The sequence below is a fragment of the Lissotriton vulgaris genome, chromosome 7 (assembly GCF_964263255.1).
Source record: "Lissotriton vulgaris chromosome 7, aLisVul1.2, whole genome shotgun sequence".
Lineage (NCBI taxonomy): Eukaryota > Metazoa > Chordata > Amphibia > Caudata > Salamandridae > Lissotriton > Lissotriton vulgaris.
The window spans coordinates 440,658,570-440,681,758 of record NC_141695.1 but is presented as its reverse complement, the minus strand read 5'-3'; positions in this window follow the sequence as shown (position 1 = coordinate 440,681,758).

Here is a 23,189-nt window from a genome sequence, read left to right as displayed (position 1 = left end):
ACCTTTTCATTTGCTTGCATCCTTAGTTCTGGAGTTTCGGGAGAGGGTGGTTTGGGGGTTCTGTGGCAATGGGGGGTGGGGGGGTGATATGAAAGTGCTGTCTTGGAACGTTAATGGTCTGGGTGACAGGATTAAGCGTGGTATTGTGCTTCAATTTATTAGACGCCATTCGCCTGATATAGTTCTGCTGCAGGAGACCCACTTGATAGGGAACGCTTGTAAAGCACTAGAACGACGAGGCTACTTACTGGTGGCACATGCTGGTTTCACATCCGGCTCCCGGGGGGTTGGTATAATGGTCAAATCCTCCTTGCCCCTTGAAATAGACGAAGTCGCCCTTGACGATCGGGCCGATATGCTGCTGTTTCGGGGAGGTGGGAGGGGATGTTGATTGTAATTGTTGCTGTTTATGTTCCTCCGGGACTCCAGGCTACTACTTATGCTGATCTTGGTAGGACTCTCCTAGGACTTCCAGATGGTGTCCTTATAATGGGTGGGGACTTTTAATTCAGTGGTTTCGGGTGAATGTGACCGGCTACCCCCCAGAGTTTTGCCGTCATCCCAGTTGTGGCTGACTGAGCTGATTGAGACTTTTGGGTTAGTGGATGTCTGGCGGATGTTGCACCCTACGCAAACTCAGAATACTTTCCACTCTGGTGCACACTACAGCCTTTCGAGGATTGATTACTTTCTGATGTTAACTGCTAATACCTCCTTGGTGCGTGGGGTCCGACATCTTCCTAGGGGTATCTCTGACCATTCCCCCCTGTTACTTGAGGTTTCGGTGTGAGGCTTTTCTGGGGGTAGGGTCCCCCCTCTTCATCCCTGGCACTTTAGGAATCCTCAGCTTCGTTCAGACCTGGTCAAGGCCATTGATTGTTATTTTGACGAGAATGAGGGATCCGTCTCTTCCCCTACTACCTTGTGGGAGGCTTTCAAGACCGTCATACTGGGTTCCGCGCTGTCCTTTATTGCTGCTGATAAGAAGGCCAGGAGAGAAAATGTGTTAGCTCTTGAGGCAGAAATTACTTCGCTTGAAAGTGACCTAGGTGGTGGCGATATCCCTGCAATTTTGCACTCCTTAGCGCTGAAACAGGCAGACTATAGGGCCCTGGTGACTGACGCTGCTAAAGTGATGCGTATGAATCAGCTGGGCCGGCTCTATGATGTGGGTGATAAGGCTAGTAAGCTGTTGGCGTGGTTGGATAAATCTGAGCGACTGAATCGTGTGGCGCCCGTAATAACTTGTGAGACTGGAGTGTGCGTGACTGATCCGGGGGAGATTGTCGAATGTTTTGTGGACCATTTCCAAACAGTATACCAGTCTGTGAGTGATCGAGATGAGGCCGACTCCCGCTTGCTTTTGCGCGACATCGCGCTGCCCTGCGTGTCGGAGGAGGATAGCTCCGCTCTAGATGCGCCTATTACGGTGGATGAGATTGCCATTGCCATTCGGTCCTTGCGATCAGGTAAGGCTATGGGGCCCAATGGTTTACATATCGAGCTATACAAACTGAGACTGGACAAAATGGCGACCCATCTGCGCACTATGTTTGTTGATGCATTTGAGGCAGGCCTCCTCCCTTCCGACCAGCGTTTGGCTACTATAGTAGTCATTTACAGGGACGGCAAGCCTCGTGATTGGTGCACTTCTTATCGCCCTATCTCGTTGCTTAACGCTGAGCCTAAGATCCTGGCTAAGGTCCTTGTTAATCGCTTACTGACAGTTATCTGTGACTTGATCCATCCGGATCAGTCCGGTTTCATTCCTCATCGGAATACGGCGCTCAATCTCGTAGACTCCACAGCGTTCTCGCGAGAGCTGGGACCCTTACTGAACCCGCTGTCTTGGCCTCCCTGGATGCCACGATGGCTTTTGACACCATTGAGTGGCCATATTTGTGGGCGGCCCTTTCAAAGTTTGGTTTTGGCCCTAACTTTATCGCGTGGGTGCGGCTTCTGTATGAACAACCGTTGGCCCAAGTCGTAGTTAACGGCAGAGTTTCTGAATCGTTCACATTGGGGCGTGGCACCCGACAGGGATGCCCGCTCTCTCCACTTCTCTTTGCTTTGGCATTGGAACCACTGGCGGCGTGGCTTCGATGGGAGCCCTCGGTTAAGGGGATCCGGTGGGCACCGGACCTTGAGGATCGCGTCTCTCTATACGCAGACGATATTCTTCTCTATTTTACCTCACCTCAGAAATCCCTCAACGTGCTCTTTGATGTTCTTACCTCTTTTGGGAAAAACTCGGGGCTCGTTATTAACTGGACCAAATCGTGTGTGTATGTTATAGCGGGGGAGCTGCCTCCGCTACCTCGTAGATTCCCGATCCAAGTGGCAGAGACTGGGTTCAAATATTTGGGAATTTTCATTTCTATGGATTCCTCTGTGCGGTATGACCGCAATCTCTATGCTCCTCTTCGTCGCCTTAAACAGGATGTGCGGAGGTGGCGTGGCTTGCCTCTGTCCCCATTGGGACGCGCGGCACTTTTTAAAATGATGTCCCTTCCTAGATTTTTGTATGCCTTGCAGAATTTCTTTGATCCTGTTCCCTCCCGTTACTTTCGCGAGGTTGAAGGTCTTCAGAGGCAGTTAATTTGGGACGGACGAGCTCGCATCTCCTTATCTAAGCTCACGCTCCCATGGTACGATGGTGGCATAGCCCTCCCGGACATCAGGCGTTACTATTGGGCCTCACAGCTCAGTGCGATTAACCACGTGACGTATTCCCCGGGGCCCACTCCCGCCTTCGCTATGGATAAATTCCTGTTGCCGGGCGGCAACTTTAATAGGGCCTTATATTTGAAAGCGCCACTCCGACTTCTGACTGGACCTACGAAATGTGCCATGCGTGCATGGAAAGATGCGACTGTGGCCACAGGTTGGAGTGATAGATTGACGCGAATGACTCCGTTAAATGACTCAGAGCGGTTGGGTGGCCTGTGGCGGACGAAAGGGTTTGACAGATGGGAAATGATCGGTATTAGCAAGGTGGAGGATCTTTGGGCCAGAGGCACAATTAAGTCCTTCGAGGCCCTGAAGGTGGAGTATCAACTGGATGACAGGGAATATTTTCGTTATCTTCAGGTGCGTCATGCCCTGCTCTCCGTTTTCCCCCCTGGGACGGAAATCCCCCAATCATCCCCGCTTGAGGATCGGATTCTGGACGGCCATGTGCCGGACAGTACGATTTCTCTAATTTATAAAAAGCTAATTAATACCAGGGCTGATCTTCTGGTGCGACTTAGGACCTCTTGGACAGCAGATGGCCTCGAACTGGATGACTAGGATTGGCAGATAGCGATTTCCTCCCCCCGGGAGGTGACTATTCCGGCCCGCCTTTGTTTTGTGCAATTGAAGATCCTCCACCGAGTCTACATGACTGGTACGCGTCTGGTTCGAATGGGGTTTTCAACTGATGGGTGGTGTAAGCGTGGCTGTGGTATGGATGGCACCTTTCTCCACATTATATGGGAATGTCCGGTGATCTCTGCTTTATGGTCCAGAGTGCATGATGTAATGGGGCGAGTCACCGGGGTCTCTCTCCTCCCTGAGGCGAGGCGCTGCCTGCTTAATGTATGGGAGCCTACGGATTGTACGGCCGCTCAGACCTTTTGGATCACTCTGGGCAACATGGTTGCCAAGAGGGACATAGCGCAACTCTGGGGCTCCCACAGACCACCTGGAATAAGTGCTTGGAAAGAAAACATGGACTGGTGCATGTTTCAGAAGAAGACGGTATATGAGGCCCGGGGCCGTCCCAGGAAGTGGGGTAGGATTTGGTCACAATGGAATGAATACCGTGGAGACATCTGTACCCCCCCACTTGATTTCACTGCTGATATTCCCTCGTCCCCGTAATTGACGTTCCTATAGACTGGCCACTATGCTTTCTTAATGTTCCTCCTCACCGTCCCCCCGCCCCTTAGAAAGTTGCCTTTATTCTTAGAGATTGATTTTCCCCTCCCCCCCCATGCCCCAGACACTGCTCTTACCATGTGAGTGTTTGTGTTGTTTGTTTCAAATTTCATCAAAATTATAAAATGAAACCTACGTGATCCTCCCTATGATGTTTGATGCCAATGCACCGTAGTGATGCGACTTATGGCTTTTCCGCAGCGCAATGTGGTCTGTTATCCTGTCGATTGTCATAGCGGCCGGCCCGATTGGGTTGTAGGCAGACGCTGTGTACTGTACATTCGATAATAAAGGTTTTTAAAAAAAAAAAAAAATCTGGGCGTGTGATACACATACAGGGAAATAACTCCCAATATTCAAACTTCCAAGGTGGTTTCCCTCGAACGTTTCAAGTTATAGTAAATAAAGCAGAACACAAAATGCCGCACGAGAATTGTGCCCTTCAAACAACCCGCTCACCTACAAGCTCTTTGAAACCTACCCCTAGGTAGTTTATAGAGGAACTACCGCCGTTGAAATCAACAGTTTCCAGGTCAAATACAGATTACAGCTTCGGGATAAAAGGCTTCTGAAACAAGATATAAACGCGCAATGTAAGACTTGTGCTTTTTAATGCCAAGTAGAAATTGAGATCTCTTTTAACAAACCCTATGGGCAATTTACCTTAAAATGAAATGTCCAGCCTCAAATTAGTATACGAAGCGCCTCACCGTGTATATATCGGCTTTTGATGTGACTCACGAACAACCTGCATTTCAGGATAGAGATATCGACAGGCCTATTCAAGCCTATCCCTATCGATCCTGCGTATATACGAACACCCTAACTGGTCTAAAACATTTTTATGACATTTGTCATTAGTGCCCTGCGGTTATGGAGAAATTAGACAACCCTACAGAGTGGTCCCCTAAGGATTCAAACCATAATGTAGGAAAAGCCTCTATTACCTTGCTTACCGGGATTAAAAAATATCCGCGTCTAAACGTGTCTCCATAACTTGTTCAACCACCTCATTGCTTGCCATGTATTTATGTCGATCGCGCCAAAACGTGATCCAATGAACACAAAGACAGGACTATTGTACTTCCTGATGTATGATTCCAAACACTGCTGCCATCTTAAAATGATGCTGTTCACAATACTCCTTGAAGTATCTTATAACAAACCCGAAGAAAAGGGGAAACATCTATTCCGTCCTCTACTGTCCACCATTTTGGATTGGGGACATAAAGGAATCTTAAATAAATAAATGTAGCATGCCTCTCGGTTAATTACGACTCGCTCCGGTCAATTGTATTATATATCTATAACCTCATTTTGATTAGACCAACTATTATCATATAAAACTGCCGGTATTAATAATCTGAACTACACCTACTTGTTCAGAATCTAATGAACGATATCTGTTCTCAAACCTCTAAATGTAACCATTATTTCATGTTGACCTGCATATCCTAAGTTCCATACATCTGAGCATCCACTAATCCAGTACTCAATACCCTATTTCAATCATCTTTCCCATTCCTCTCTCGTGTTAAAGCCTTGTCGAATTGTGTTAAAAATGGATATATACCATTGTTCTCTCGCATTTCATTTTTCTTCTAGGTTGCCTCCTCTTTTGTTCATATATAACTTTTCTAGTATAAACCACATAAACCACATAAATTCAACTTCATTAAAATGCGAAACCAAAGGGGCATTTAGTTTCTTTGTCTTGATGGCTGATTTGTGCTCAGCTAGGAGCACCCTTAATTCACGGCCTGTTTTGCCTATGTATGCCAAACCGCAAGGACAACGCAGCAAATAGATTACATTTTTACTACAGCAGTTGACGAGGGTATGAGCTTTTATTGTCCTACCATTGTGTGTTATTTATTTAGCTATCAAACACTGTCTGCACATCTGACAATTACTGCTCCGCACGATGCCCATAGCTGTCGTGCTCTCAAGTGTTCTTTGGCTCAATTTTTGTTAGTCTCTATAAGTGTCAACTAGCTGGCTACGTAGATTTATATTTTTCTTAAAAGCAAACGACTTTTCCAATTTCACCTCTTCTTGGTCATTCAAAATGTTCCAATGTTTATTAACCACATTTTTAATCCTATTGCTAAAATTATTAAATTGGCTGATAAACATTACTCTTGTTTAAACCTTCCCTTTTTTTATTTTATTCAACATGGCATCACGATCAAAAAATCTAGCTCTTTTAAAGGAGTGGGATATAAGTTTCCTCGGGTAACCTCTGTCCTTCAATTTGGTATTTAGTACATCTGAATGAGCATAAAAGTCTTCTAAATCCGTACAATTGCTCCTCAAACTGAGGAATTGGGTAAAGGGAATATTTTCTTTTTGAGATTTAGGGTGGAAGCTAGAATAGTGGAGCAAGGTGTTTTTTGTCATGGGTTTAGTAAATAATTCCACCGCCAAATTTATAGCCCATTATAGCAAAGGAAGGGTTGATTATCTGGATATTACTATAAAAGCAGAAGGGGGAAGATTGGCGGTGGAATTATTATTATTATTTTTTTTTTTTGTATGTTCTTATATAGCGCTCGAATCACCCGGAGGCATCTCGGCGCTTGCCTTGGGAACCCGTCCTGGCTTTTCCCTGTGAGATAGCCCCTAACGGGCATCCCCAAGGTGAAAGCCAGGCATCCCGCCGCGGGGGCCGTTGTGGAGATTAAGCAAGCTTAATGCCCAGAGTTGCAGAGTGTGAACCCATGATTAGGTCAGGCACCGAAGCGAGAATTATCGAGTCCGTGGACATTTGAGCTCAAGACCCTGCCGCGTCGGGAATTGAACCCTGGTCCCGGGTCTGACCTCTGCTTCAGGGTCTGCCTGCTCTAACCAGTGAGCCACACTTCTCCACTGAACCCATGGCAAAAAACATCTTCTGTATATCTACATTATCTAGAAATTTGCGAATGTCCGCAACCGCCACTGTTAGTCCTCTACTATACAAATGCTGATGAAATAACCTGAAGGTTTACTGAATACCCAGTGCATCAGTTATCAGCTTTCTGTTGACATCATAGACTTCAGAGATCTCCCCGGCTGCCATTTGTTCCCTAGCCCTTACAGCCAAAGTGTGTCCCACCTGCTCGTTAAATTCATAGCAGTGCTAGTTCTTGGACAAATATTTCTCTGATTCCCTCTTGGCAATATGTTCTCCCGCCTCAGCCTTCTTTATAGCCAGTTGAAAAAGTATACCATCAATCACTTCTCCAGTGCCAATAGCAGTAGCTAAGGCTTATTCAATTTTATTTAGCTCCTCCTGACCTGCCTGTGCCCAAAGTCGTTCGTTCTTTTGACGACATAAGCTGTAACTTAATGTTTCTCCTCTCACCCCCGCCTTAAAAGTATCCCAAATAATTCTAAGACTAGTACCCCCCCAATTAAAATCCCAAAATTCCTTAATCCACCCTTTCATTAATTCGACATAATCCGGATCATATAGCAGCCTCCGTTCAAAGGTCCATGCCACACTTTCCTTCTCTGTCATAATAAAATTAACGTCAAAATTAGCGGATTGGTATCCGACATGATGTGAGGGTGCCTTGCTATGCTGGAATTAGTGATAAGTTGTTTTGGTTTGAGACAAAAAATATTCAAGTCGGGAGACTGCCTTACGCGGGGCTGAGAAGAATCTATTGCCTGGCTCAGAGGGTTTCAGACATGACCATAGGTCAGTCAGGCCGTTGTTGACTAAGTTAGTTAAGGCACAGCCAACCTTTCTTTTTTCCCCGGAATTCTTGCTTCCTGGCAGACCCCAATGTATGCCCAAACCATTGATATTGATATCCCCGCAAATAATTATCGGTCCGGGCCATATTGCCAGGCTAGTATCTAAGGTTTCTAGAAGTTCCGGTTCGTCACATGTTGACCCATACAGCGAGCATAGTGTACATTTAAAAGTATTAGCAAGCATTCAATCATTACCCACCGGCCTCATTGGTCTACAGACTTTCTGAGGACCCTGACGTCCCTCCTCCGTGTAAGGATTGCCACCCCACGAGTTTGAGTGCCTTGTGTGGTATGTGCCAGCAGTTTAAACCCGAGCTGTTCCATTATACGAGCTCTACTGCCCTCTATATGTGTTTCTTGGACACAAAGGAAGTCTACCTGTAAAGATTTCAGCCAAAATGCTACCTTATTCCTCTTATTCTGATCATTGAGCCCACAGATGTTCACTGTCAGAATCCGCAGACTCATTTCTTTAGCTTTCTTTGTTCCTTCCAATAAAACTTTCTTACAATTAATCTCTTACAACCTGCTTTTCCATTCGTGCTCATTGTGTATGCCTCCTTGAATAACCTGGGCAAACCATTTTGTATCCAATTCTGCTGCCCCTTTATTAGCCTCACGATTTGAAATTCCTTGACCTGTGCTGAGACCCCACCCCTGTTCTTCCAAGAAACCTCCCCCCCCAACCTCCCTTACAGCCAATTAGGTCAGACATGACCTAAGTGTGGCCGAGAAGACTTCCCCCGTCGCCCCCAGCAGCGCCAGACCCTCCCCCCGAGTGACCCCTGAAAATGAAACCACATCAAATTCTTCAAACCCCCAAAACAGACATCATTGACTATTGCTATCAAATAAAGATGAGCCCCAACCCCTGCCCAACAGTTTTCGTGAAAAAGATAAATTCAATGATGAGCAACATAGCTTCATTTTACTTTGTCCCCTAAACATGTGGCCCGAGCCGGGTTTGTTATCCGATTGGTATCTAACCAAGCTAGATTACCTAAGCATTTAAACGTTTAAACATTTATCAGTTGGGGGAAACGTTTTATCATCCAGGAGAGCACATCAATCCTTTCCTGCATCCCCATTTTCCCTTTCTACTGTGTCGGCCAAGGCCCTCACCCCACGTGATTCAGATACTTCCGTAAGAAATTCTTTGGCTTTTATCTCGGAGAAGAACATTCGAACCCTGCCCTTATATATAACCTTGAGCCGTGCAGGAAAAAGCAAAAAGGCATCGCAACCCACCCCTTGAAATGGAGTAATAAGCTGGCGTAGCCTCCATCTCCGCTCAACCGTTGTGTGGCAACAGTCCGGCTGAACAAATAAGGTATGCCCCTCTACAGTTCTTTTTGAGTCAGGTCTGACCTCAGGAAACTTATATCCCAATACTTTAAAAGAGCTCGATTTTTTTATTGTGATGCCATGTTGAATAAATCCAAAAAAGAGAAGGTTCAAACAAGAGTAGTGTTTGTCAGCCAATTTAATAATTTTAGCAATAGGATTAAAAATGTGGTTAATAAACATTGGGACATTTTGAATGACCAAGAAGAGGTGAAATTGGAAAAGCTGTTGTTTGCTTTCAAGGAAAATATAAATCCATGTAGCCAGCTAGTCCACACTCATAGAGACGAAGAAAAATTGAGCCAAACAACACTTAAGAACATGACCGCTATGGGCAACGTGCTGTGCAGTGATTGTCAGATGTGCATACAGTGTTTGGTAGCCAAAGACATAACATACAATGGCAGGACAATAAAAGCTCATACCCTCAACAACTGCCGCAGTAAAAATGTAATCTATTTGCTGCGTTGTCCTTGCAGTTTGGCATAAATATGCGAAACAGGCTATGAATTAAGGGTGCGCCTATCTTAACACAAATCAGCCATCAAGACAAAGAAACTAAATGCCCCTTTGGTTTCGCATTTTAATGAATGCAACTATACAGTAGTTGAATTTGTGTGGTTTATACTAGAAAAGGTATATATGAACAAAAAAGGAGGCAACCTAGAAGAAAAACGAAAAGCGAGAGAATGGAAAGGGAAGACCACTCGGTCCCCCCGAACGTATGGATGGGTGCCCCGATCCCCCCGGGAAACCATTTTGGGCGGGGGGCGTGGTTCGGCTGGTATGCCCAAAGCGGCGTAGCCGGAGCACGCCCTTTCCCGCCCAGAATGGGTTGTCCTAGACACCCACCCGGAAGACCGTGCCCCGTGGGCGTACCTGAGGAGGGTCCCCGCCCTCCCGCAGACGGATAAAAGAGCGGGAATCCGAAGAAGCGTCCTCTTGTTCCAGTGCTCTGAAGGCTGCACCACTCGTTGCTCGTGAGCCCTCGACGGAACAAGCGGCAATTTTGAGAACTTGTAATCTTGTTTTTTCTCTTTCAGTTATCGAGAGTTCGAAGGATCTGGGACCTCGTTGATCGACTTGGGCAGAGTAAACGAAGCTATAGCCGGCAAAAAAGCGGGAAAGAGCTCCGAGCTGGAGAAGGTACTGCGCACCTTGTCGAACCGAATGGCAATCATGGACCGAAAACTCGGTAAAGTTGATTCGATCGGTCGAGGTTTGGCCGAAGTTAAAAAGCAGTTGGCGGCCCAGAACAACCCCTCAGGCCGCCCTAAGAAGGTAATAGGCCCGGCCTTGCCGGGAGTCGTCCCTGAGGGTAGGGGGAAGCGTATTAAGAAGAGGGCGGTTTCCGGGGAGGATCCGGTTCCTGAGGTGCCCCCATCCGCCCCCATCACACCGGCGGGCAGCCCGGTACCAAGTCTGGATATAGGTCTACCAATCCCGGTTGTAATTACCCCTGTGAATGATGATCAGATGCCCCCGGAACTAGCTCTTCAGTTAGCGGCAGTGTTGCCCTGGCTTAAAAGGAAAGCAGGGGAGGCATTGGCTGCGGGGGATCCGGCTGAGGAGGCAAGATTAATAATCGAGCAGTTACGGCAGTCGAGGGAAGCCGGGACGGCGAATGTTCCTTCTATTTCCCCACAGGTGGCGCCAGGAGCAACCACGGTTGGCCGGGAAAAGACAACAGACACGGCGGTTAAACCTGGTAAGAACCCGTTGCCAATGGTGGGGGAAAGTTCAGTGCCTTCGCGGCGTGAGAGGGTGGCCCAGCACATCCCAGCGGCCACCAAGGAAATGATATGGGGAGACAAGTATGTGAATATGTTTTCTTTATTGACCGACCATCGTGAGATGGAATATGCAAAGACCCAGAAAGATCTATGGCACCCCAGCGAATGGCGGGCCAAGATGGCGGAATTTAGGGTCGACGAGACCGTAACGAACTGGGTGAAGGCCTTCTCGATATTTACGGCAGTAATGGGGGAGCGTAAGCCTGAAGTGTTGCCCGAGCTATCCTGTTACCAGAATAGGATCATGGATTTTCATAACATGTACGGGGGGAATGAGTGGAAAGGATATGACATGCAATTCCGAAAGTCTAAAGAGTTTGATGTAACTTTGACATGGGACTGCCTCGACACGGTATCGTGGCACAGGCAGCTCTTGCCTGGATCAGCAGGTACGTCCTCGCCGGGCGGGAGCGGGCCTGGGACAGTTCAGCAAAGGCCAGCACAGCCCTTTCGAGCAAGCGCCGGTGGGGAATCACAGCCCAAGACCGGCGGAAATGGGGGCAAGCGTGGGGTCTGTTGGGGCTTCAACAGAGGAAACTGTAACAGACCCCAGGGAACGTGTAGGTTCCGGCATGCTTGTGCGGGCTGTGGGAACTCCTCACACCCGGAGAGTAGCTGTAGATCCAAGAACAGTGGTGCAGGAGGAAAGGGGGGGTCCAAGCAAGAGTGAGGTGACGCTAGGTAAACAATCCCCTTCACCCATTGACATCATGGCTTTGACTCCCTAGTTGAACAAATACCCTGACCATATATCGGCCGGGATGTTGAGGAATGGTTTTTTATATGGATTCAACATCCCGGCGGGCAATTTTCAGGGGACCCCCTTATGTAAGAATCAGCTATCTGTTCAACACAACCCTGCAGTGGCAGCCAGAAAAATTACCAAAGAAGTCAGCCTGGGGCGGGTAGCAGGACCCTTCCCATGCCCACCGGTGGCGGATTTCGTGTGTTCACCTGTGGGAGTGGTCCCGAAGAAAGACCCAGGGGAGTTTAGACTCATTCACAACCTGTCGGCCCCGAAGGGCGCTTCGGTAAATGAAGCCATTGATCCGGATATCTGTTCAGTCCGGTACGCATCGTTTGACGATGCTGTGACTCTGCTGAATCGCCTAGGCCCTGGGGCTCTGATGGCGAAATCGGACATCGAATCGGCATTCAGGTTACTCCCGGTACATCCACGGGACCAGCGCTTGCTAGGATTTACGTTCCAAGGGAAATATTACATGGATAAATGCATGCCCATGGGTTGCTCAATTTCTTGTGCTTATTTTGAGATGTTCAGCTGTTTTTTAGAATGGGCATTCACTAAGGCCACAGGACATGGAGAAGTGATGCACTATTTAGATGACTTCCTGTTCTTGGGGCCAGCAGGCAATGCGAACTGTGCACAGGCACTGCAGTATTTCTGCATTCTCATGCAGGAGTTTGGCGTCCCATTGGCACCAGGGAAGACGGTGGGGCCATCTACTTCACTCGAGTTTCTGGGAATTGAGCTCGACTCAGTGGAAGGATGCTTCCGTTTGCCGATGGAGAAGGTGGCCAAGTTCAGGGCATCCTTAACGCAATGCCTGGGCAGAGAGAAAGTGACCCTGCACCAGTTACAACAAACAGTGGGTCAGCTTAACTTTGCCTTGAGAGTAATACCGATGGCACGTCCATTCTCCCGCTCCATTGCACAAGCCATGGTCGGCCTCAAGGAGGGACACCACCGCACGAGACTGTCGGCAGAGGTTCACCAGGATATGCGCATTTGGTTGGCATTTCTGGCGGACTTCAACGGTCGAGTAGTGTGGAACAAACCCCCAGCTTCATCGGAGGAACTGGGTTTGTGGACCGATTCAGCCGGGAGCGTGGGATTTGGCGCCATCTTTGGTGACCGATGGTCGGCGCAAGTATGGCCGACGTGGTGGCACTCTAGTGGCCTAACAGGTAACATTGGGTTCTTGGAGCTGTTCCCCATTTGGGTGGCTCTGTTGGCATGGCCAGACGATTTCAGGGACCGATCAGTAGTGTTTTGGTCGGACAATATGACTGTGGTTGAGTGCATCAATCAGCAAGCGACCCGCTGCAAGTGGATCTTGAGACTGTTGAAAGAGATTGTGTTACATTGCTTGAGATTGAATGTACAGTTCAGGGCAAAACATGTGCCGGGGGTACTGAATAATGCAGCTGATGCACTCTCTCGTTCACACATGCAGGCTTTCAGGGGCTATCTACCCACAGCGGACCTAGTGGCGGCACCGTTCCCCGAAGCACTGTGGCTGATCGGTGCCCCGGATTACAAGACCTCGTGGCAGCCAGCTTAGCGCCCAGGACCAGGAAGGCTTATGAGGGAGCGTTTCGTTCTTACTGCGCCTTTTTGGGCCCGGCAGGGAGACATAGCTGGGGGCAGGATGAATCCTTCCTGGGGTTCCTAGTGGCACTGCACAGGGAAGATCGATCAGCCGCGACTGCCAACAGACATAGGGCGGCCATATCATTCATGGCACAGCTCCACGGTATAAGGGATCCAACGGGTTCCTTTTTAGTCAGAAAAGCACTTCGCGACTGGCAACGCCTGGAGGGTCGCAAACAAGATACGAGACACCCAATTGGTTTAGAGAGATTGTCTCGGCTTTTAGCAAAGCTGGATGAGACATGCTCCTCCCCTTCTGAAGCAGTTCTGTTCCGGGCAGCTTTTGCCTTGGCATTTCATGGGGCCATGCGGGTAAGCGAACTCGTGGCGAGGAACAAGAAAGATATGGAGGGAGGCCTTTGCAGGGATCACGTGCAAATACGGGGTGATTCGATGCTGATCTCGTTAGCCAGGTCCAAGACAGACCAGGGAGCTATGGGAGATAGTGTTGTTGTGCAGCGCGCTGGAGGGTGCCCCACTTGTCCGATAAAGTGTTTAGAGGAATACTTGGCACAGAGGCCGGCGACATGGGGAGGGAGCTTGCTTAGGCACAAAGATGGCACCCCTCTGACGAGATTTCAGTTTCAGAGGGTGCTAGCACTGACAATCGCCGAGGCGGGCATGGACCAGTGCGATTTTGGGACCCACTCCTTCAGAATAGGGGCCGCTACTGAGGCTACGGCTCGGGGTCTGGGTGCAGAAGAGGTAAAACAGGTAGGCCGTTGGTCCTCGAACTGTTTCAAAAGGTATGTGCGGCTGCACATGTTGTAAAAGACTGATGAAATGCACTCACGCTTGTTGTCTTTTGCTTGAATTACAGTTTCGCGAGCCTGTGACGCGGGGCGGAATCTGGGATCAACCCATCACCGGAGGACCAGCGGTCGAGGATCACCGACTGGAGAGCAAGTGGTATGGGTGGTGGGCCACTCATACGTGAGGCGCGCCGGGGACATATTCATGGCAGGTGACGCGACTCACGCATCTGGGGAATACGGGTTTAGAGTGTCCTTCCATGGGAAGGGAGGCCTCTGTTTTGACCAATTTCAATCGTTTGTGGAGGGTCTTCTAGGGCGGCAAAGGTCACCGCCATCTATAATCATAGTACACTTGGGGGGCAATGACTTGGTAAGACTGGGAAGACGAGTGTTAGTGGAACACATTTTGTCGGCAGTCAGCTGGTTGGCTAAGAGGCTCCCGGGGTGTACAATTGCCTGGTCTCACATGATTCCCAGGAAAGTTTGGTGGGGGGGTTTCTCTGTGTCAGCGTTGAACCACTCGGTTAAGAGGGTCAACAATAAAATTGGGAAACTGTTTCGCTCCGCGCATCTGCATAGCATCCCACATGGGTGTATTCGGGGTGATCACTTTTATTTGAATGATGGGGTTCACCTGTCCAGGGAGGGGAATGATTTACTCATAGGAGACTTCATAGCATGGCTAAGGGGTTTGAGGAGGCATGACCTTTAGGAGGTGTGGGGGGGCCGGATAGTCGGTCAACTATCCGGCCTGTGGCGGTAAGGTCATGATCGGTGAGCAGTAATTTCAAGGTCCCTAGGGGGGGCGCCACCCAGAATGGATGGGAGCGCCCGGGGGAGGCGGCCATTGGCCCCTCCCACGGGGAGGCGGCACCCACTACGGATGGGTCTCCTAGGGGGAGACGGCCATAGGCCCCTCCCAGGGGGGAGACGGCTAGATGCCCCTCCTACGAATTTCCCGGGGGCCGGATATCCGCGACGGCGGAAGAGAGTGTGGGGAAGGGGGGGGAGTCCACGCTGTCCTTCTTACAGATACCTCACACGGGGACTCGGACGACCTTTAAGATGGCGTCAAGTGAGAGGGGGCCCCCACGACAAGGGAAGTTACAGTTGGCAACGAGGGTAAAGTCCTCTGCGCATGCGCCACTCACACCGTGAGGGCGGGAGTTTGGTAGTAGGGATCTGACACCGGTTAAGACCTTGCCGTTGGCCCTTAATGCTAGGATGTACAATTTTAATTTAGAAGGTATACATTTTCAGGATGCTAGACTCGGCTAGGAAACCTTTGTATTAGAGAGCTGTTAAGGTTAGCCAAAGAACATGTCTTCATCAAAATGTAACGAAAGTAAAATTGTACATAATTCATGAAACGTTTTAATTTAATGTTTTAAATTTTGTTTCATATTTTAATAAATACGGCCGGGGGGTAACTCCCCCCCCCCCCCCCGCCTTCCAAAAGCTCAAACCAGTGTCTGTCTCCTCCCCTTGGGGAATTGCTGTTGGGAGGGGGTGGCGGGCATCCCGGCCATATGGAAAGGGAAGACCACTCGGTCCCCCCGAACGTATGGATGGGTGCCCCGATCCCCCCGGGAAACCATTTTGGGCGGGGGGCGTGGTTCGGCTGGTATGCCCAAAGCGGCGTAGCTGGAGCACGCCCTTTCCCGCCTAGAAGGGGTTGTCCTAGACACCCACCCGGAAGACCGCGCCCCGTGGGCGTACCTGAGGAGGGTCCCCGCCCTCCCGCAGACGGATAAAAGAGTGGGAATCAGAAGAAGCGTCCTCTTGTTCCAGTGCTCTGAAGGCTGCACCACTCGTTGCTCGTGAGCCCTCGACGGAACAAGCGGCAATTTTGACCCACCCACCAGCCCCTATTGCAATGTTTTTGAATAAAGTGATTTGTTGATGATATCGGATTGTATTAAAGAGATGCAGTCAAGTTGTTCAGCATTGAAGGAATGTGTATAGGCCTTCCTTCCTTTGTAGAAAAGTAAAGGATTGTATCAAGTAAGGTAATTGTCTTGTGCTTTAGGACCTTTTTTTCCTTTGTAGGAATTGAAAAGTTGATGAATCATCAAGCTGTTTCACGTTAGGTGAATTTCTTCCCTTAGTAGGTAAAACAACTGTCGTATTTATTTTTTGGTCGGGCGGTAAGGTCATGATCGGTGAGCAGTAATTTCAAGGTCCCTAGGGGGGGCGCCACCCAGAATGGATGGGAGCGCCCGGGGGGAGGCGGCCATTGGCCCCTCCCACGGGGAGGCGGTACCCACTACGGATGGGTCGCCTAGGGGGAGACGGCCATAGGCCCCTCCCAGGGGGGAGACGGCTAGATGCCCCTCCTACGAATTTCCCGGGGGCCGGATATCCGCGACGGCGGAAGAGAGTGTGGGGAAGGGGGGGGGAGTCCACGCTGTCCTTCTTACAGATACCTCACACGGGGACTCGGACGACCTTTAAGATGGCGTCGAGTGAGAGGGGGCCCCCACGACAAGGGAAGTTACAGTTGGCAACGAGGGTAAAGTCCTCTGCGCATGCGCCACTCACACCGTGAGGGCGGGAGTTTGGTAGTAGGGATCTGACACCGGTTAAGACCTTGCCGTTGGCCCTTAATGCTAGGATGTACAATTTTAATTTAGACGGTATACATTTTCAGGATGCTAGACTCGGCTAGGAAACCTTTGTATTAGAGAGCTGTTAAGGTTAGCCAAAGAACATGTCTTCATCAAAATGTAACTAAAGTAAAATTGTACATAATTCATGAAACGTTTTAATTTAATGTTTTAAATTTTGTTTCATATTTTAATAAATACGGCCGGAGGGGTAACTCCCCCCGCCTTCCAAAAGCTCAAACCAGTGTCTGTCTCCTCCCCTTGGGGAATTGGTGTTGGGAGGGGGTGCCGAGCATCCCTGCCATACGATGGTATATTTCCATTTTTAACACAATTCGACAAGGTTTAAATACGAGAGAGGAATGGGAAAGATGATTGAAATAGGGTATTGAGTACTGGATTAGTAGATGCTCAGATGTATGGATATTAGGATATGCAGATCAACATGAAATAATGGTTAGATTTAGAGGTTTGAGACTAGATATTGTTCATTAGATTCTGAACAAGTAGGTGTAGTTAAGATTATTAATAACGGTAGTGTTCTATGATAATGGTTGGTCTAATCAAAATAAGGTTATAGATGTAGGATAAAATTGACCGGAGCGAGTCGTAATTAACCAGGAGGCATGCTACATTTATTTATTTAAGATTCCTTTATGTCCCCATTCCAAAATGGTGGACAGTAGAGGATGGTTTGGTGATCAAGTTTTTTTGAGCCCTTCATGATTTATAAATATAGCAAGGCTCGGTTAACATATTTTCTCACATTGTGCATTTAATTACATTTGTGGAAGAATCTTTGGGTTTGTTTTAAGATACTGCAATGAGTATTGAGACCAGCATCATTCTAAGATTTCAGCTGTTTTTGGAATCAGACATCAGGAAGTAAAATAGTCCTGTCTTTGTGTCTAAAGGATTACGTTTTGGCGCGATCGCGATTGACATAAATACAGGACAAGCAATGAGGTGGTTGAACAAGATACAGAGACAAGTTTAGACGCAGAGATGTTTTAATCCCGGTAAGCATGGTAGTAGAAGCTTTTCCTACATTATGGCTAGAATCCTTAGGGGACCACCCTGTTGGGTTGTCTAATTTCTCCACAACTGTGGGCACTAATGACTTGTATTAGACGTAAGATGGGTTTTTGAATCTACCGGTCCCCCCCCCCCCGCCCAATGCCATAAAAATGTTTTAGACCAGTAAGGATGTTACTAGGATCGATTGGGATAGCTTTGAATAGGCCTGTCGATATCTCTCTCCTGAAATGCTGGTTGTTTGTGAGTCACATCAAAAGCCGATATATATACTTTGTGTGAGTCACTTCGTATACTAATTTGAGGGTGGACATTTAATTTTAAGGTAAATCGCCCATCGGGTTTGTTAAGAGATCTCAATTTCTACTCGGCGTTAAAAAGCATGAGTTTTACAGTGCACGTTTATATCTTGTTCAGAAGCATTTTATCCCGACGTTGTAATCTGTATTTGACCTGGAAACCGTTGATTTCGACGGCGGTAGTTTCTCTATAAGCTACCTACGGTGTAGGTTTCAGAGAGCTTGTAGGTGAGCGGGTTGTATGAAGGGTACAATTCTCGTACGACATTTTGTGTGCTGTTTTATTTACTAGAACTTGAAACCTTCGAGGGAAACCACCTTGGAAGTTTGAATATCGGGAGTTATTGTCCCCGTAGGTGTATCACACGCCCAGATTAAGGTGGATTTGAGTGGATATGGAAGCTGTTATATGAGCAACGTTGTAAGCATAACGGGCCAATACTTTAAAATTACCACATCCAGGAGGAGGGTTAGTCCCCGATGACAGTGACATACCTTTATATGTGTCCTTAGATTATCAGTGAATTTCTTTCAGGAGCTATGCTCATCTTTAAATAGCCCAATGTGAGAGTGCCATTTTATTCTTTATGCGCTCGTATTAAGAGTTTTATACATTTTCTCAGGCACCTTGAACGGTTTTATACCGTCCTTTTATAAATGGTGGTATGTTAGCTGTATGCTTGTCGGGGGCATTTAAAAGGCTCCTCTGCATGAATGTGTATTAAAGGAGCACTGCAAGTCTCAGTAAGCCAATGATCTTTATGTCTATGTTTATTTATTTTATTTTAATTATGTTTTTTGTATGTTAAGTATCAATAACAGCTTAAAAGAAGAAATACATTGGATACAAATGTTTATGAATTGCTTATGTATATGAATTGATTATGCACATGATTATATTGATTTATACATACACACATATATACTTTTTGTGTCTTATAGATATTCAAAGTGCTGTGATGTGATTAGTGTCATTTCTAAAGCCTGAGAAGGTGTGAGACCACCGAAACCCGTCGCTTCTTGGTCACTTTTAAAAGACAATTTGTTTTTTTAGGGATAGCATTATATGTGAGATTTAGACCTATAAAGCCTTCCAATGTGTATGTTAAAATTGATTTTCCAAATTTTCACACACTTTTGTTTTTAAATTGTTGAATAACTTAAGAGTCATTTGTTATGTACGAATCTAGGCCCGAGTGTAATTTTTCCAATTCATGCCCATATATAGGTATAAATCACACAATCCTTATATAGGCATAGAAATTATACCCATATTTAGACTGAGCCTATGCAGTCCAAATACGGCATGGCTACTTCCACTAAGTTCCGAGAATCCTCAACGATTTCTTAGAAAAACCCGCCTTCAGCAGCTAGGAAATTCCCCTTGCCTGAATACTAATTTATGTGGGAAATCATGGAGTTTTCAAAGAACTGAGTCTTTGATGACTTTATTATGTCCAATCATATGTCAAACTCGGCACCTTCAAGGTATAAATATGCCTACATTTCCCCAGACAAACACACAGTGGTTTGGAGCAGTTCGACTATCTACTTGCCCGACGCGCCCTGCAGCAGCAAGTGCCGAAGGAAGCCAACCCTCCAGCTGTCGCACTGAGAGAAATCCAGCTCCAGTGTTTCTAGGCTACCCTTGCGGGTTGCTGGGAAATTGAGTCCAGAGAGAGACATACAAGACCTCCTTCATTCTAAAACCAAGGTGTACGGAGCTGATTAGACCCTTAGAGAATTCTTGGAATAGATTCTTGGCAAAAGAATACTAGACTTAAGCTACATATTACTTACTTCTTCCCTTGTACTAGACTTAGGTTAGGTACACCGGGGTAGGCGTATTTTAGAAGCACCAGTTTAGTACTTTTTAGTCATTATTTTATCAGTGTATGTATTTTATATATTTTAGGTATTTTATGGCTTAGAAACCATATCATGCTCTTACAGTACTATTTTATAATACTCTTCGTATTATATACCTTGTACTTTATAACCAGTATTACGATTGTAGCAGTACATTTCTTTTGCTTGAGAAAGAAGACTGTTCAATAAATACTTTTTATTGAAAACGCCCGTCTCTCTATTTTCTCAGCAACTCTGGTGAAAGGAAGCATGCACGATTGACTGAGTAACATAGCCATCTATTGTTTCCGCAACTCTAATGATTGATTTCTTATTCTTGGGGAACAAAGTTGTCATGTTTATGCGGTTGTCAGAAACTAATCCCTTCTAGTGTATTCAAAAAAGTTTCTAGTGACCTCTGAGCTAGCTGGCACTCACAATTAAGTTTAATATATTCGATAGAGACCTAGTCGACCTCAGTCCTACGTCTAAACTTTAGTATATGTTATTCCAATGCGCAGAGCCTATTGGGAATATAGGAACTACACTTCACATTGGCTCTCTTAGTTTTGTCTGTTTTTAAATTGTGTTATAATGAACTTGGAACGTACTAATAAATAAGCATTTTTACATTTGATTAATTGGCCAATACATGAGGCTCCTGTTGGATGAGTCAATATTGATAAGTTGGTATGTGAGTTGAGTAACAAATAAAAAGCGGTGTGTGCAACGTAGAATTCCCAAAGGGATCTAGTTTTTAGGACATCAGGCCATAATCTCTTCATATCCCAGGATGTCTCCAACGCAACTAATGCTTGTTGTGAAGAATTTCCTGCTCTACTCCCTCAGATGAGACAGCTTAATCTTCAATACGGGATTCTTCATCCATGTCTTTGCAAAATCACTCATGAAGGACGGCCACGCTCATTTGATGATCCTGACAAACTTAGAGGCTCATTAGGGTGGCGGTCGGAAACAGGTCCCGTCTGCCATGATCGCAGCAAAAATTCTCCCGACCGCACCGCGGATAATTCGCGGTTGCGATTAGGATATTTCTGTCATCACACACCGACCGCGGCGGACGGATCATATTAAAGACCGCTGCAAGCGGACAGTACCACAGAAACACCGTCCGCAACGGACGCATTGACCGCGGAAACAGGCCCAACCGCTGTCAGACCTGCGGAGGGTCCGGCCGCACGATTAGGATAACCCCGCCATCCCAACGGAACTCACCACTTTCCTCGACCGCCGCGGAAAATAAGCTCCGACAAACGGAGCTGGACTGTGGAAGGACCAAACGAACATCACCCCTGCCGTCAAACCGATTAAAAAATGGCGGACGGAAGTAAATATAAAACATAAAAACAGGACACATACCCACCCCCAACAACTACACGCCCCAATGACACCCCCCCCCCCCCCCTCACCACAAACAGGAGCACCCAAGTCACCACACCCACAGAACACTTGACTGGCAACAACCATTGGGACACAACCACCACACAGAGTATAAAATGAATCCCTCCCATTACCACAATCCTTTGCATCACAGCACAGCTGGAAGAAAAAGGCAGACACACACAAACACACATACAACCTGCACACCAACACACCACCATAACACCATCCCTACATACCACACACCTGCAAACCCCACCACACCCCACCAACAGCTTGCACATCACACACCATGGCACCCAAGAAAAACTCCAAGTTCACAGAGAGTGAGTTGAAGGTCATGGTGGATGAAATCATCCGTGTCGAACCACATCTGTTCGGTACCCTAGTCCAGCAGACCACCTTGGCAACCAAAACCACCATGTGGGACAGGATAGTGGCCAGAGTCAATGCTTCAGGGACCGTGCCACGCACCAAACACGAGATTCAGAGGCGGTGGCACAACCTCAAAGCAAGGGAGAAAGGCATCAGGGCCGAGAACCACCTGCGGGCAAAACACTCTGGCGGCGGTGCTTCCCCGGAGCCTATACCATTTTCAGAATGGGAGGAGAAGGTGCTGGGCATACTGCACCCTGAGAGCCTGGAAGGATTAGAAGAGGGACTAGAGGCTGGTAAGTACAAACCAATGGCCACTATCACACTGTCATGGTCTGCCTTGCACAACTGCCAAGACACATCTCCCAGGCTCCAATCCATGCAAGTGGACCACACAGTCACCCAAATGTGAAGTCCAGGGCTCAAATGCACCCACCAGGATCAACCACAAATGTTGACTCCTACGTTCCCAGGCTTGCATGTTCACAAAGCAGCTAACACCACAACTCCCAACAGGCCCACATGTCCACAGGGAGGGTGGTGGTGGGTGGGTGTGTGGGGGGGGGGTCCAGCACTACAACTCCCAACAGGCTTCCATGTCCACAGGGAGGGTGGTGGTGGGTGGGTGAGAGTCCAGCACTACAACTCCCAAAAGGCCCCATTGTCCACAGGGAGGGTGCTTGTGGGTGGGTGTGTGGGGGTTCCAGCACTACAACTCCCAACAGGCTCCCATGTCCACAGGGAGGGTGGTGGTGGGTGGGTGTGTGTGGGGGGGGGGGTCCAGCACTACAACTCCCAACAGGCCCCCATGTCCACAGGGAGGGTGGTGGTGGGTGGGTGTGTGGGGGGGGGGTCCAGCACTACAACTCCCAACAGGCTTCCATGTCCACAGGGAGGGTGGTGGTGGGTGGGTGAGAGTCCAGCACTACAACTCCCAAAAGGCCCCATTGTCCACAGGGAGGGTGCTTGTGGGTGGGTGTGTGGGGGTTCCAGCACTACAACTCCCAACAGGCTCCCATGTCCACAGGGAGGGTGGTGGTGGGTGGGTGTGTGTGGGGGGGGGGGGTCCAGCACTACAACTCCCAACAGGCCCCCATGTCCACAGGGAGGGTGGTGGTGGGTGGGTGTTTGGAGGGGGGGGGGGGTCCAGCACTACAACTCCCAACAGGCCCCCATGTCCGCAGGGAGGGTGGTGGTGGGTGGGTGTGTGGGGGGGTCCTGCACTACAACTCCCAACAGGCCTCCATGTCCACAGGGAGTGTGGTGGTAGGTGGGTGTGTGGGGGGTCCAGCACTACAACTCCCATCAGGCCCCCATGTCCACAGGGAGGGTGGGGGTGGGTGGGAGTGGAGGTCCAGCACTACAACTCCCAACAGGCCCTTATGTCCACAGGGAGGGTGGTGATGGGTGGGTGAGAGTCCAGCACTACAACTCCCCAAAGGCCCCATTGTCCACAGGGAGGGTGGTGGTGTGTGGGTGAGTGGGGGGGGGTCCAGCACTACAACTCCCAACAGGCTCCCATGTCCACAGGGAGGGTGGTGGTGGCTGGGTGTGTGGGGGGGGGTCCAGCACTACAACTCCCTACATTGCCCCATGTCCCATCACAGAGCAAGATGGAGTCCGCCCACCAATTGCTGACCAGTGCATCTCCCCCGTCAAACTCACAGGTAGTT